The sequence below is a fragment of the Daucus carota genome, chromosome 4 (assembly GCF_001625215.2).
Source record: "Daucus carota subsp. sativus chromosome 4, DH1 v3.0, whole genome shotgun sequence".
Lineage (NCBI taxonomy): Eukaryota > Viridiplantae > Streptophyta > Magnoliopsida > Apiales > Apiaceae > Daucus > Daucus carota.
The window spans coordinates 23,367,452-23,381,901 of NC_030384.2; the positions used below are offsets into that span (position 1 = coordinate 23,367,452).

The 14,450-nt window shown below is 30.9% G+C and overlaps 1 long non-coding RNA gene and 1 pseudogene across 1 annotated transcript; one reads left to right on the forward strand and one right to left on the reverse strand.

Moving 5' to 3' along the window:
• Positions 1–7,106: 7,106 nt before the first annotated feature.
• Positions 7,107–8,737, reverse strand: LOC108217039 (peroxidase 59-like; annotated as a pseudogene).
• A 2,425-nt stretch (positions 8,738–11,162) lies between these two features.
• LOC108227065 (uncharacterized) lies at positions 11,163–13,787 on the forward strand. The gene is made up of 4 exons (XR_010291100.1): positions 11,163–11,292; positions 12,420–12,554; positions 12,654–13,151; positions 13,251–13,787. It is a non-coding gene; the product is annotated as an uncharacterized LOC108227065 (long non-coding RNA).
• The last annotated feature ends 663 nt before the right edge of the window (positions 13,788–14,450 follow it).

Genomic DNA, 14,450 nt, shown 5'->3' on the forward strand with positions numbered 1-14,450 from the left:
ATTTATAAATCTTGAATTTCTTAAACATAAAAGAATGCTAGGATTAATTCCTTTTACTGATAAAGGTTTGACTGCAATTTGTACTAAACCTATGTGAATAAAATTTTTTCCGAATTTCATTCGTTAATAGGTAACAACTTTCATGTTCTTTATTGATTGCATAGATTTTTTCAACTGTTTTAACATTATAATTAGTCTTAAAATTATCGGCAAAAGTTGACTTGTAAATCTTTTTAGATTCTACACTAGGTATATTCTAAATACTTAAATCTTGACTAATGTTTTCATAATTATGTTCTTCTTGATTGATGAAATCTAGGATCGATGTCATTGGTGACCTTGAGGTAACTGAGGAACTAGTCCTAAAGAGACTGCTCATAAGGTTTTGTTTTACTTATTCTCGTATATCTTAATAATTCTATTTTTAAAGTTATCCTTTAAAACTCATACCTAAACAATATAGTCTATCCAACACTGCTCTATCCTGAGACTTACCAAGGATCTGACTAATAACTATAGGTGGTTCGAAAGGGTTACTTAAAAGCAGAATTAACTAGATACTCTAGAAGCAATGTAAAACACTATTATATGAACATTTTCAGGTAGGGATAGTAACTCAATAACTCAATGATTACCGGGTGGATCTGATACCAAAAGGGGCGGAAGCAATATATATATAACAGAGATGATTAATAGATGAAATGCATCAGATACTTTCTTCTCTTGAATAATTGGCATGGTTTTGACTGGTATAGATGTGAATTCTTTCTGAACTTGACTGATTATTCTGTCTATATTGAATTTATCCCACCACTTGACATAATGGATTCTGGAAACACAGCTGTATCCATCATGATCGGTTATTGTTGCTCTGTGACTACCTTCCGTGTGAACTGTGTTGGTTGGTTCAACTAAGACATTTATCTGATAATGTCATTTGAAGATCCAAGGAACTTTATATTTACTGAAAAAATGAAGAGTTTAAATCCGGAATAATATGGATTTTTGTTAGTTCTCACTTTTTTGAAATAATCAATTTGTTTTAATAATACATCTGGAATTACGGATGGTAATGGTCCAAAAGAATTCCGCAAATCAACGAACCATAGGGGAATTGAACTCTTGAACTTATGATCAAATTGGACAAACCATGAGTGACTGAATGATTCATTCTGATATAGGAATATAATATTCCAAGCATCCATGTAATCATAATAACAAAAATGGTTATCACTGGTGGGTAGTAACTGGAGATCAGATGGATGATTGTGCCATTTGTCTTGGGAGATTATTTGTTTAATGTAGATAGAATGGTGTATATATATATATATATATATATATATATATATATATAAATTCTCAATCACTATTTATAACTACGAGTATCACTAATTTATACTACACTAATCACCGTTTTAATATAGTATATAAACAGCGAATTTATTATTCAAAATTGAGAAAATCTACCTACCTAAACAATTGGTAACCGATTACAGATGTTAAATTTGAGTCGTAGGAAGGTTCTTGGCAGTAAGAAGCTATAAGAGAAGTTATATGATGGTGTTAAGTAGACGTTAGTTTTGATAAGTTAGGATGGAAAGTGTATGTGAATATTGGTGATGGTAGAAAATGGTGGAAAGTCATGGAAACGTTTGGTAATGGTGGTAAGAGGTCCATTATTAAGGTTCAGGTGAAGATGATGGTCATATGCGTTGCATATATGTGTATAAATATATTTATATTCGTGAGATATGCTATATATATAAATTAGTGATATGTTATGTACAAATTAGTGATTTCTGTAGTCAAAAATAGTGATAAAAAACTGACCAGAAATTGGATTTTAGTTTTTAGGCTAATTTGGTTTGTATTTGAGTAGTACTATCCTAATAACTAAAAACCAAGCTGAAATATCACTAAATCCTAAAGCAAATATCACTAAATTCTTAAACAACCCCATCTCCACCTCCATCTTCACCAAACCCACCTCCATCTTCACCAACCCCATCTCCACTGCCACCACCTCCGTCGTCGCCTCCTTCATAACCACTACCACCTCTATGCCGACCGCCCCTTCCATAACCACCACCTCCATCTCCACCTCCACCTTCATTATTTCTCTAACAACACAACCTCCACCTCCATCTTCACCAGCCCCATCTTAATCGCTGTTTCAACCTTCTTCAGCCCCGTTCATACTTCTTTCTCCACCTCGACTCAACTTCAAACGCGGATCCGTCACTATTCCGGCAACGCTCCAACCCCCTACTTTAAGCCGCCCAAACCTCCGCTACAATCATCTTTCCTCCATCTCCACCTTCACCTCCACCATCTCCACCACTATCACCACCATCTGAATCGAAAATGTGAACAGATCTGGAGATTCTAAGCTGGAACATATCTGGAGATTAAGTTTTCACTAATTCCTGCAACACAGATCAATAAATCCTGAAGAGAATATCACTAAATTGTACTGAGAATATCACTAACTTGTATTGGTTTCTAGTTTTTATTTTAAGATTGGTTTCTATTTGATCATGAGCCTATATATATATAGGGTGAGGTTCAAATCAGAACTCATATTAAATTAGAACTTAGAACTCATATAGAATCATTAGATTAATGTTAAATCAATGGTGATGATCAAATACTGCATTTAATATTAGTTATTTAATATCTTTTTTAGTTGACTATAGGTAATTAATGAATGCCTTAAATGTAATAATTATATGTATTAAAATTTAATTATTATCTCCTAATCAAATTGCTTGTTAAATGCAATGTTCAGCAGCAGTATGATGTAGTAAATTTTATTTTTCTATAAAAATATTGCATTATAAACTCATTTTCAATTATATTAATACATGTTCCGCAGCAGTATGATGTAGTAATTTGCATTTCCTATAAAAATATTGCATTATAAAATCAGTTTCAATTATATTAATATATGTTCCGCAGCAGTATATGTAGTAATTTGTATTTTCCTACAATTTATAAAATCATTTTCTATTATATTAATATATGTTCTGCAGCAGTATGACGTAGTTATTTGTATTTTTCTACAAAAATATTGCTTTGTAAAATCATTTTCTATTATATTAATATATGTTCCGCAGCAGTATGACGTAGTAATTTATATTTAAGATCTTTATACAAATATTGTGCAGCAGTACAAGCCTAGTAATTTATATTTAAGATCTTTATACAAATATTCTGCAGCAGTACAAGCCTACAGGTTATATGGTTGAATTATATAATTTTAGAAAGTTTACACTAATTATGGATTAATTATTGTCATTTAATGAAGGTTGTAAGGTTCTAAAATTAAAAGGTTTTATGTGGAACCTGACCCATATATATATATATATATATATATATATATATATATATATATATATATATATATATATATATATATATATAGAGTAAGGTTCCAGGGAGAACCTTCTTATCAAGAGAACCGAGAGATCTATTTAAGACCATTGATATATCTTAATTTAAATAAATTGGTTTTATATATGACAAGGGTATTTGGGTGAATAAACTAAAATATATTTACTGATTTAAAACAACCTATATACAACTATGTATGCGCATTTAATTCACGAGTTAATGCAAAGATTTTAATATCAGACATGAGCAATCAAATCTTCTAAATAAGGTAATCATTAATCATTGTTATTTTGTATATATTAGGATTTTAAAAATCATTGATTCTGAGTTGTGTTCCTTACACGATTCTAAGATTTATATGAGCACTTTGTACATTTTATTAACAGTTAAGTATTAGAATATTATGTAAGAATATATTAAAGAACACAAGCAAAAATTTTAAAGAACATTGAAAAGAGTTGCAATTTTATTATTTAAAATCATTCAAAAAATTAATGAAATAATTAGTAGAACACTTTAATATTATTTCAATCTTATTAGCACACTAAATTATTTATTATTATTTTTTGGAAACAATAACATTAACTATTTATTAACTATTTTAAAGTAAGATTCAATAAAAATTAGTAGCACACTTAATTTTAAAATATGTTGAAGATTATTTTAGAGAGCTTAATTGAATTTTAATACAATTATATTTACTAAAAAAAATCTACTATTTACTACTATATTTATCATTTTTATCAGTAGAAGAAAATTTATGGAATCTTATTACTAACGAATTTCTCATTGTTAAAATATAATTTAATAAATCAAGATTTTTATTTATTTTAAACACTTAAGAGAATCTCCCAACAAATAATAATTTTAAAATAAATACTTGTGTATTTAGTTTAATACACAGATTTATTTTATTCCCCCAAGTGTTTTAAATAACTTAGTTTACTATAATTATATTCTTTTAAGAGAATCTACTCATTGCCGTCATATTTTTTTCAATAATTGAATTTTAATACAATTATTATTCACTTAAGGAATCTACTAATTGTTGTCATAATTATTTTTTTATCTGTAAAATAAAGGTTGTGAAATCTAATTACCGACTGATTTCTCATTATTAAAATAAAATATAAGAAATTAAGATTTTAATTTATTTAAAACACTTATAAGAATCTCCCGACAAAAGTTATTTCTAAAATAAATACTTGAATAAAGGAGTTTTTTTTTGGAAAAAAATCTAGAAATAATAATTAGTAATAGTAAATGTAAAATTTAATAATATTAGATTTTATTAATTATTTGTCATTAAAATATATTGATTATTTAAAATAAATTATACATGTAAACAAATAAAATTAGGTGAGATTTTTAGATACTTTAATAAATATAATTTTAAAGTAATACTAGTTTCTCTTAAGTATATTTTATAAATTTCATATAATTCTACCACATATTTTCATTGTGTTGATATATTTTTTCAAATTTGTACTTTGTTGAAATAAATTTTAAGAAATAAAATATTAAAAATTTTATGTTTTTTTTCAATAAACATCGTACTTCTGTTTGCTTTTCTTTCAATAGCATCATTTATTTTGTACAAAGATTCTTAAAATATTTATGACATATTTAGTTAGATTATTACATATTATAATATGTTGAGGTTCATTACTTCAAAAAAAAATGTTGAGATTCTAATAGATGTACATTTAAAGATTCTTATAAAAATTTTATGTTTTATTATTTTCTCTCAATTTGAAAAATAACATTTAATAATAGACTCTAGTATATAGTATTAAATATAATTGGGTTATTAGTTTGCAAAGGATTCAATATTCTGATATGGATTCTATCAATATGAAATTTTGAGATTTTTTAACAAGTTCGCTTAAATGTGTAGAATGATATATGGTAGAATTGGTTAAATATTATTTATAAAATTGACAAAAAAACCGTTATAAGTAATCTTAAAAATATTAATACCGGAAGTATATCTATGTAATTCTTGTAAAGAATCTCAAAATTCTATTATTGAAATTGAATACTAACTTAGTTTATATTTAAAGAGCACTTAATAGAACTCCTAATATGAAAAATATATAAATGAATATTTTAAAGAATCTTAATTGATTGTGTGCTATAATAGATCTTGCAATATAATTTTGTATCTAAATATTTATAAATATTTTAAAGAATCTTAATTAGAAAACAAAATATTTATACAACATTTAAAAGAATCTTTGAGAGAAAATAAGGTGTATTAAATATTAAATACTTTCTTAATGGTAAATCTTTTGAAAATTTGAAATTTGAAATTCAAATTAATCTACATTAAATGCTCTGGGTTATTTTTTGAAAGAATTAAATGCTATGGTTGATGGATTAAGATACGGAGAATATAAAAAAAGAAATCAAGATTACATATCTTGTTATTTATGTTAATCAATATATGGTCATAAATCAATACTTGCCCAAAAGATCTTTTATTATTGATGTCCGATAATGCCCTTTACTAATTGTTAATATAAATTTATTAAATCTTCTAATTATAGTAGCCATTGGATTAAAATGGCTGATCTACGATAGATAGGCTAGTTCTCTCAGTTCTATCGATAAAAAAGTTCTCTTAGGATCTTAATCCTATATATATATATATATATATATATATATATATATATATATATATATAGAGAGAGAGAGCCACACTTTATGGATAACCAGTACCTTGCATTGAGTCTAGTAGAGAACACCTTTATATACACATAAAATTCATGTATGAATCTCATTATTCATCAAATATATAATTAGTATTATCACAAGAAAAAAGAGCTCCCCTGTCATAGTCTTAATATGATAAATTGTGAGTTAAAAATGTCAGTTTGAGTAATTTGACTTTAATAATGACTTAGGGGTAATTAAAAATATAATAATAAAAACAAAAATGATTTATGGATAATTTATGACTTTTGGGTATTTATTTATCAAATGAGATTTAAAAACAAAAGTCACTAAAAAAATTAACTAAAACTAACTTATTATTTTAAGCCAGTTTTTGCTTATTTTTAACTTTAAGCCCATTACCGACTTTTTACACAAACATTTTTTAGTTTAAAATCAAAAATTAGTTTAAATCCGCGCAAATAGGCTCTAGCATATTTTGTCGTTTGGTTGGAGAAGTGGTATAGATTAAAATGAAAAATCGTGTTAAACTGGTATGGGTTAAACTGGTATGGGTTTGAGGTATAATATCTGATATCATGTCATCTGTTTGGCTGAGTGCTGAAATCAGTAGATACAATTTTCCGAAAAAATAAGTTATTAATTCATATTAATTAAAATATTAATAAATTTATTATTGTTATATATTTTTGCATCATTGGTTTAATTTTTTTCTGTCAAACATTAGGCAAAGCTTCTGTAGTTCATTGCTGCAATCCTCATATCACTTCAAGTGCTAAAACGCATTATCTTAAGTAAACTCAGTTCATGTTATTTAAAAGTTGAATGTAGCGTTGAACAACCACCAAGTTCAAGACATTCCATTATGCTGAGATTGCAGTGCTTCTCGGAATTTATATGGGACTCTGGTAGTTACCTAATTCAATCTTAACAGCTTTACTCAGGGACCGATGGATTCAGCTAATGTCTTGATATGTCATATTAATCACGACATTCAGTTTTCAAATGTACTTGCCATTCACAATTTAAACTGAATCTTAACTACCATTGAACTTAATGGAGGTTACGAAACCTGATAAGGAAACTACATCGATGAGGTCGAGGCCAACATTTGTAAACTTGGTAAGGATGTACTGAATAGTCTCAGTAGGTCCTGCCAAATTTGAGTTGGCCCCTGTTTGGTTGGCTACCAATCCATCTCTCCTTCCCAAGAACACTTTCCAATTTGGTCCCCCACTCTGCAAATTAAGGAAGAAAACTATGCTCATGTAATTAACACTTCCTTTTTGTGATTGAGTTACTCATACTGCTACATGTAGTGGTCCAACAAATATTTAGACTTACCAAGAGAACTGAATCTCGAGTAGCTATTGTCAATATATCAGCACATGATACAATTCCGCTACATGCATTCTCCACCGCGGTTTTAATGGTGTCCACTACTTCGAATCCTCTGGCAGAATCACGGTTTGGGAATGCAAGTTTCTCACTATCATCTCCGTCCAAAAAAAATGATCCATCACAACCCTTTGCAGTTTAAATAACAAATTACTTCCAAAAACAATATAATATCAAGCTAAGTTACCCGGACACGGGTATGGGTATCGGACACGGGTACAGATCCAAGAGTCAGGTTCGTAGTTTTAGGATAATTAGGATTCGTGGACATGGATCCGGAATTAGACTCGGGTACGGGGACTTGGCACTTAAGTTCCACGCAAGTAAAACTTTATATAGACTGATTTATTATACATTCATAAAAATAGTGTCTACTGCGCATAAATCACATACACTGAAAATTGAAGCATAAAATCAACATAGAAACAAGTCATTCGTGGATCTTGATCTCTATAAACAAGTTGAAACAAGACCTAAGTTCTCATTTTGACCTGGGATGTTACAAGGTGAAGTGTCCGGTTGTAATACGAAGGATCCGACTCAGATCCCATACCCACACCCATGTCATGTCCGGTGGACACGGGTATAGGCACAAAAATGGAGAGTCCGGGTAACATAGATATCAAGTGTAAGTGTATAAACTGAAATCAACAATGGTGCTAATAAATAAATAGGATCTGCATATTAGCATATTCATTTCACATATGATATATACTGCAAGTTTAAAGCCTATGCACACGCTAACCATGAAAACCGAAAATCCTAAGCAATGCCCATGGTTATAAGGAGGGGCACAATACTGAGATTTCGGAGTCCGAACCATGCAAACACGCAGAGGCGGATGTAGTAACCGGCACGGAGAAGACCCCTAAAAAACTTTTTGACATTTTTTCACTATTCTAAATTTTAAAAAATTTTAGAAGTGTCCATGAAAATTTTAAAATATATAAGTGTTTCCTGAAAATTTTTGGTGCCTAGGAAGATATGAATCCTAGATCAGCCCTGCAAACATGAAACAAGTAACACAAAAGCAAGAACAGTACTACTAACATTCACGAAGCAATCATGAAACTGAAGCCGAAGCAAAGAAGCAGCTATCCTCATCTCATTCGTAATAGCTTTTTGGACCTCCTTTCGTAAGATCCTGAAAACATTTGGACACGTACGACGAGGCATTAAAATCAGTTCTGAGTTGCGACCTTGCAACAGAACACAACATCAACAACGTCAAAAGCAATGAGTACACCTTTAAACTGCGTAACCTCTTCATGGTTTTTTCCGAAATATTGCTGTAAAAATGCTAGGGCAAAACGATCAAAAATGACACTCAAATCATTGGCCATTTTGGATTTCTCACGTGACACATAGCCAAATATCTGAAGAAGTTCTAATAGATCTTCATAGTAATGATCCAAATTCATCAGAAGAATCATTAGCACTCTCACTACTAAACTTCAAAGGCGAATCCATTTGTAAGGATGTGATCCTCATAGTTCCACCATACCTCCATATTCCAATTCCACCAGCTCGCGTCCACTCATAATAACCTTCCAAACAAAGAATGCAATCCACAAATTTATTCGACGAGCCTCTCTGCAAAAAACAAGCCTTTCAATTAATGGGCAAAGGACAAATATGAAGAATATCACAAGTGAAATGAAGCTACAAAATTAATCTGACCTCTAAAATTGACATATAAAAACCGAAGCAGATACATGAGATATCGAAATTATAGTTGAAAAGAAAAACTTTCTCTAAATCGGATGCTTATAATGTTAATAGTTTCATGTCTCTAACAGCCACCAAAACAGTCCTCAAATTCTCAAAATATTGAATTGCAGACTGTGTCGCACCCTTTGTTGCATAGACATTGATTATTGGATTTTCAACTACCTATTTACATACAATTTAAAAATCACTTGTCTCTGTCCATGTACATAAGCATATGTATGAAATCATGAAGTGATTAAGTAGTAGAGTACCTTGAGAACAGCCCCATAATGGATCTTTTTGAGGCCGTTGCAGACAGTGGCGGTGCCACATTAGGGCACCTGGGGGCTCGTGCCCCTCCAACTTTCAAAAAAACAACTATATTTTGTGGGTCCCACATGTATTATTAACAGGTGCCCCCAGCTGAACTATGTGATTAGGGTTATGGTGTCCCTTTATACATTTGATCCTGGCTCCGCCAATGGTTGCAGAGGATGAGACCATTGTGAAGAACTAAACAGAATTTCTATTCCGACAGTTCTTTTGGAAGGACCTCCGACACACATTGCTCCACTTTTCTTAGCCATTCCACTGCTTCATATCTCCGTGAAGCTGCAATTTCATGTCACTATATATTAATAGCTTATTTCTTCGCGCGCTTTCAATTTAAATACAGAATTTTCCATTGTTACACTCATAATAAATCGGCCTAATAATATAGGTTTTATATCAACAGGAAAACAAAATGTTGATTATATTAAACCCCATATTACTCCATTGTAAAACCTGAACTGTTACATTTTTGTCTTATATACTTCTTAATCACAACCGAAGGGATCCTATAAATAACAACAGAGTCCAAATCTACAAACACAAGTGAACAATTTAACGCCTAATAAGAGAGTCGAATACAATGAGCAAATGCAGTTCTATTAATCCAACGTATCAAGTAGCCAACTCCCTTAACAATCTTAACGTATGTGATTAAAGTCTCAACATCGTACTGTATTATTGAACACAACGAAAAAGATTGAAATCCCTATCATCTGTCCCAATCATGCTCCATAATATAAATAACTAGAACTAATTGTCCAAACAGCAACAGAAAATTTTCCCATGTAATATTAACAACATGCATCCAAATTATACGCTGGTTGATTCAATTACAGATAAGACACAACAATCAGAACAGGTGAACAAGGTTAATAAAAAGGGCAATAAAATTACCTTGGTAACAATCCCAATTCTCTTTCCTAATAGCATATCCAACCATTGAAAACTCTTGGCTAAAATATGAGTTGGCATACTTAAAATAAAAAAAAAATATCCAACAGTTCGAAAAACTCAACTCCAACCATGCTCAGCTATTATCTATAAATTTAGCCAATCTCCTGTGGATGGCTAAATTTGTCGAACCTCTACAGGTCTGTAAGAAATCTGTAGGAAGACTGCATATCATTTATTACCATATTGAACTGATATATTCTATTTTAACAATCTAAAATTTTAATAACATATTATTTTTAAATTATAGCCAACCTTACACAAGGAATAAATATTTCTTCCGATCTATGTCTCAAAAAATCACTCCTGATGTGTATTTTCACCCTTTAAGATGTCGATGTTGATCGCTGTTCTGATCGATTTGTTAATCGTCACGGGGGACTCCCTCTTTCCAGATTTGTTCATGACTCAGATCGGAAAAACAAGTGTGATATTTTCAAAACACAAATCTTCATGTTTATGATTATTGTGATCATTGAGTGATTTACAATATATATATATATATATATATATATATATATATATATATATATATATATATATATATATATATATATATATATAGGTTTATGCTCAAATACAAACTAATTAAGTGTACAAACTACAAACTAAATCCCAGCCATTCATTTATATTATAGGTCAGTTAATCTTGTCCATTAGTTGATTTGATATTAAAACAATTTCTTGCACAGTAAAATAACGGTAATTGTCCTCAATCTTCACTTGATGCTTCTCTCTCCTGCCGTTGTTTCTCTCTCTATTGGCTGCATCTATCTCGCGCGTAATCTCCCCCAGTTCGCGCGTGATTTGTGAACAAACTTGAGAGATCTAGTAAGCATCTTCTCTTTCTCCATAGTCTTCTCGGTATGTTTAATTAAGTAGAAAGTTTGTAGCTTTTCTTATGTTTATTGTTTCGGTGATGAATTGTCGCTATATATGTTGTTTTTGTTCAATTTGTTGAATTTGACATAAGTATTCTGGCTTTTATATGAGTTTTGTATATATCATGAATTTTGTTAAAATTAATCTGATGTTAACTACAGTGATAATTAAGTGATAACTATTATAATTATTGTGATTTATGTGATTCTATGATTTTTGTGTTTATTAACTTATTATTGTGATTGCTGTGATTATTTATTGTAATTATTGATTATTTATCTTGTATAGTCGGCTCAAAAATGTGGGGATTCATCTTTTGTTAATCGTGGATTTAGATGTGACTTCTGTTGGTAGTGCTAATGTATCTTCTAGCTGTAATGAAGAATTCAGGACAAGTTATTTGATTTCAGCTGGTGGTCAAAGGTTCTATCATGTACAACCATATAGTGTGCTGCACTATTTCATATTTAGTTAGTTTAGAATATTTGCCATATTTATCAATAGCTCTAGTAAGTGTTCATGTCATTGATGCGTTTGTCTTGGCTTCAGTGTTGATGCTCAGTAATTGCCCAACTTTGTGCCCACACCATTAATTTATCACCAGATATGTATTCCTTTGCTTTATGCGGTTGTAATTGAGTGTTCTGTAGAAACAGTTTTGTGAGCTTGTAGGCGCTTAAGAGTTGACACAATTTGGAAGGTAGAGATTGTCCGTAAGTTTTACATAGTTAGTAGTTTCACAATTGTAATTTCACATGGATGGTTTTTCCCTGTTAAAATAAGTTATATATTGATTTAAAAACTTATTCATTTAACATCATATAGTTATTGAATATCTATTTACCATATACTATAATAATATTTTTAAAATATTTATGAAGATATACAGTTAATTATTTGCAAAATTAGTGATTGTTGGTGCATATATTAGTAAATATTGATACACATATTGGTGATTGTTGGTACATATATTAGTGATTGTTGTTGCATATATTAGTGATTTAAACATATTAGTTATATTTAGTAAAATTTAAGCATATTTCTAATAATTATGTATTGTACTATGCTATATTCAGGTGTCAGTTCGTAAAGACCATGTTGTTAGTTATTGCAAGAAGTTAGTTTGCTCTTGGCGGCTTTAGGGACCTCCAAATTTTAGAAGTTTCTGGGATTGCTGCGTTGCTGTTGCCTGGTTTCTTTGCCACAAGTTGGTAAATTATTTTGTTGGGGTTATTCTGTTTTTAATATATACTTGGTGGCTTGGATTATTGGTCTCTAATAGTTCTCGTATGCTGGTTGTTTTGCTATAGTTTTTGAAGAAGGAAGTTGTTATTTTGTTGGCTCTTTGCTGACTGGTGCGGCTGGCTTATGTGGGGATCTAGTGTAGATTGCTTTTATTTGTAGATTAGTTGTGTGCGGAAGTGGCATTGTCTTTGTGTTTTCGAAATTTCTAGTCAGATCTGGTGCTTGAAGAATTCTGTTATGAGTGTTCCTGTGGAGGAGTATTTTTAATTCTTGGCAGGGAGTTTTTGGTTGCTTTAGAGGTCTGGTATGGAAGTTATTCTCATTCTTGCTATGGCTGGGTTGTTCTGGGTCTCGTGTTCTTGTTGCTGCTGTGATTGAGTTCTGCAAATCGAGATATTTTTGGCTGAATTTAGGAGAATTTTTATTTTTAGTCATATTGATTATTTGTTTGTTGTGGCAGTTGCAGTTTCGACAAGTCCAGGGGCGTTGTTGCTTGGGTGTTTCTAGTTTTGTGTATTTTCTGCATGTTGTGTTTTTTCAGTGGAGTTGGCCGTGGGTTTCGGGTATAATGCTAGTGTGCATCCAGAGTGTTTTAGTGAATTGTTTTGTGGCACTCGGCTTGTTTTCAGTTCTTTATTGTTGGGATGGTGTATGTTCTGCAGGTTGGAGTTTTATTGTTTTCTCTGGGAAGACTTGCCTGCTGTGCTTGGTAGTCGTTTATTTAAATTATTTCAGCTGCTTTTGTCTCCTCTGGGAGTCTAATGTTGAGGGTTTTAATGTTAATCAATTCTTCTGCTCCATTTTATGCTTCCGAGGCTGCTGCTATTTTATTGATTGGGGTTCAGGAGTTGGTGTTTTATTTGTAAATCAATGTATCTGGTTCATAATTTAGGTGGTAGCTCCCTTGATTGATTTAGAGGTGGAGCAGCTGTGTGGGAGGTCTAGCACTCATAATCAATGGAGTGATTGCTTTTTATCTATCTGGAGGTGTTCGCTTGTGTTCATCTGGTTGGCTTTTTTTTTTCTTTTCTCCGTTGGAGGCTTTGTATTTTCAACTTTTAGTATTGTTTTGGTGTTGCCTCTTTGAGTGATGTTCTTAGAGGGATTTTTTTTTTGAGTGGACTCCTCTCTTTGTATTTTTTTCTATATATGTTATAAAGTGAGGTGCCGTCCTCAATTACCCAAAAAAAATAATTACGGTTTTAGCTCCTAATATTTGCAACAAAAAAAAAATGGAAACTATTTTAAATCAACAAGGTTGATTAGTGAGAGAGAGAGAGCAATTACAAAATCAAAAAAGAGAATCTAAAAATGTAAAGAATGTTTAGCTACTATTCATGATTCATGTACTTGTCCAAAAAAAGGAGTTACAAAAATTAACATTTGTATAATTTTTTTTGTTTATTTTTGGCGAAAACTAATATGTAATGAGAGATGACTTTAATGTAATGAACTGTTAATTACAAATTTTATAAAGCATCAATCACTAATCACAGTTTTATACACCACCAATCACTAATAGTTGTAGTACCAATCACAAATATTTAAACCAACAATAAGTAATCAAAAACTTAATCAATAACAATGGTTTCTGAATCAAAAAATTTCCAAATACTATGAAAAGTTCACATTAGACATCTTATGTATGCTTGTCAACTTCATCAAATATAGTTGATAAATTCTTGGCAAAAGTGACTGTTTTTTTTCTTGTGAGGCCGTGTGTAGTATTTCTTGGCCTTTCTTCTCCGTAGAAAGCCTTTCCACCACAGTATCATAAACACCACCGGATACTGTCGCAACCACAATCCCCAAAATAAGGCCCACTCATCTTTTCCCCTCACTTGGGATGCTATCTGAATGTA